Source organism: Mya arenaria, chromosome 7 (genome assembly GCF_026914265.1).
Source record: "Mya arenaria isolate MELC-2E11 chromosome 7, ASM2691426v1".
Classification (NCBI taxonomy): domain Eukaryota; kingdom Metazoa; phylum Mollusca; class Bivalvia; order Myida; family Myidae; genus Mya; species Mya arenaria.
In genome coordinates, this window is record NC_069128.1 from 15,800,289 (window position 1) to 15,804,034 (window position 3,746).

Genomic DNA, 3,746 nt, shown 5'->3' on the forward strand with positions numbered 1-3,746 from the left:
ACAGTGTCACGTTACAACAAACAAATAACCGATACACAGTGTCACGTTACAACAAACAGATAACAGAGACACAGTGTCACGTTACAACAGACAGATAACAGAGACACAGTGTCACGTTACAACAGACAGATAACAGAGACACAGTGTCACGTTTCAACAGGCAAATATTAGAGACACAGTGTCACGTTACAATAGACATATTACAGAGACACAGTGTCACGTTACAACAGACATATAACAGAGACACAGTGTCACGCTACAACAGACAGATAACAGAGACACAGTGTCACGTTACAACAAACAGATACCAGAGACACAGTGTCACGTTACAACAAACAGATAGCAGAGACAAAGTGTCAAGTTACAACAAACAGATAACAGAGACACAGTGTCACGCTACAACAGACAGATACCAGAGACACAGAGTCGCGTTACAACAGACAGATAACGGAGACACAGTGTCACGTTACAAAAGGTAGATAACAGTGTCACGTTACAACAGACAGATAACAGAGACACATTGTCACGTTACAACAGACAGATAACAGAGACACAGTGTCACGTTACAAAAGGTAGATAACAGTGTCACGTTACAACAGACATATAACAGAGACACATTGTCACGTTACAACAGGTAGATAACAGTGTCACGTTACAACAGACAGATAACAGAGACACAGTGTCACGTTACAACAAACAAATAACGGAGACACAGTGTCACATTACAACAAACAGATAACAGAGACACAGTGTCACGTTACAACAGACATATAACAGAGACACAGTGTCACGTTTCAACAGGCAAATATATGAGACACAGTGTCACGTTACAATAGACATATTACAGAGACACAGTGTCACGTTACAACAAACAGGTAGCAGAGACACAGTGTCGCGTTACAACAGACAGATAACAGAGACACAGTGTCACGCTACAACAGACAGATACCAGAGACACAGTGTCACGCTACAACAGACAGATACCAGAGACACAGTGTCACGCTACAACAGACATATAACAGAGACACAGTGTCACGCTACAACAGACAGATAACAGAGACACAGCGTCACGTTACAACAAACAGGTAGCAGAGACACAGTGTCACGTTACAACAGACAGATACCAGAGACACAGTGTCACGTTACAACAAACAGATACCAGAGACACAGTGTCACGTTACAGCAAACAGGTAGCAGAGACACAGTGTCGCGTTACAACAAACAGGTAGCAGAGACACAGTGTCACACTACAACAGACAGATACCAGAGACACAGTGTCACGCTACAACAGACAGATACCAGAGACACCGTGTCACGCTACAACAGACAGTCAACAGAGACACAGTGTCACTTTACAACAGACAGTCAACAGCGACACAGTGTCACGCTACAACAGACAGATACCAGAGACACAGTGTCACGCTACAACAAACAGATAACAGAGACACAGTGTCACGTTACAACAGACATATAACAGAGACACAGTGTCACGTTTCAACAGGCAAATATATGAGACACAGTGTCACGTTACAATAGACATATTACAGAGACACAGTGTCACGTTACAACAAACAGGTAGCAGAGACACAGTGTCGCGTTACAACAGACAGATAACAGAGACACAGTGTCACGCTACAACAGACAGATAACGGAGACACAGTGTCACGCTACAACAGACAGATACCAGAGACACAGTGTCACGCTACAACAGACATATAACAGAGACACAGTGTCACGCTACAACAGACATATAACAGAGACACAGCGTCACGTTACAACAAACAGGTAGCAGAGACACAGTGTCACGTTACAACAGACAGATACCAGAGACACAGTGTCACGTTACAACAAACAGATACCAGAGACACAGTGTCACGTTACAGCAAACAGGTAGCAGAGACACAGTGTCGCGTTACAACAAACTGGTAGCAGAGACACAGTGTCACACTACAACAGACAGATACCAGAGACACAGTGTCACGCTACAACAGACAGATACCAGAGACACCGTGTCACGCTACAACAGACAGTCAACAGAGACACAGTGTCACTTTACAACAAACAGTCAACAGCGACACAGTGTCACGCTACAACAGACAGATACCAGAGACACAGTGTCACGCTACAACAAACAGATATCAGAGACACAGTGTCACGCTACAACAGACAGATACCAGAGACACAGTGTCACGCTACAACAGACATATAACAGAGACACAGTGTCACGCTACGACAGACAGATAACAGAGACACAGCGTCACGTTACAACAAACAGGTAGCAGAGACACAGTGTCACGTTACAACAGACAGACAACAGAGACACAGCGTCACGTTACAACAAACAGGTAGCAGAGACACAGTGTCACGCTACAACAGACAGATAACAGAGACACAGCGTCACGTTACAACAAACAGGTAGCAGAGACACAGTGTCACGTTACAACAGACAGATACCAGAGACACAGTGTCACGTTACAACAAACAGATACCAGAGACACAGTGTCACGTTACAGCAAACAGGTAGCAGAGACACAGTGTCGCGTTACAACAAACAGGTAGCAGAGACACAGTGTCACACTACAACAGACAGATACCAGAGACACAGTGTCACGCTACAACAGACAGATACCAGAGACACCGTGTCACGCTACAACAGACAGTCAACAGAGACACAGTGTCACTTTACAACAGACAGTCAACAGCGACACAGTGTCACGCTACAACAGACAGATACCAGAGACACAGTGTCACGCTACAACAGACAGATACCAGAGACACAGTGTCACGCTACAACAGACAGATACCAGAGACACAGTGTCACGCTACAACAGACATATAACAGAGACACAGTGTCATGCTACGACAGACAGATAACAGAGACACAGCGTCACGTTACAACAAACAGGTAGCAGAGACACAGTGTCACGTTACAACAGACAGACAACAGAGACACAGCGTCACGTTACAACAAACAGGTAGCAGAGACACAGTGTCACGCTACAACAGATAGATAACAGAGACACAGCGTCACGTTACAACAAACAGGTAGCAGAGACGCAGTGTCACGCTACAACAGACAGATAACAGAGACACAGCGTCACGTTACAACAAACAGGTATCAGAGACACAGTGTCACGTTACAACAAACATATAGCAGAGACACATTGTCACGTTACAACAGGTAGATAACAGTGTCACGTTACAGTAGACAGATAACAGAGACACAGTGTCACGTTACAACAAACAAATAACCGAGACACAGTGTCACGTTACAACAAACAGATAACAGAGACACAGTGTCACGTTACAACAGACAGATAACAGAGACACAGTGTCACGTTACAACAGACAGATAACAGAGACACAGTGTCACGTTTCAACAGGCAAATATTAGAGACACAGTGTGACGTTACAATAGACATATTACAGAGACACAGTGTCACGTTACAACAGACATATAACAGAGACACAGTGTCACGCTACAACAGACAGATAACAGAGACACAGTGTCACGTTACAACAAACAGATACCAGAGACACATTGTCACGTTACAACAAACAGATAGCAGAGACACAGTGTCACGCTACAACAGACAGATACCAGAGACACAGAGTCGCGTTACAACAGACAGATAACGGAGACACAGTGTCACGTTACAAAAGGTAGATAACAGTGTCACGTTACAACAGACAGATAACAGAGACACATTGTCACGTTACAACAGACAGATAACAGAGACACAGTG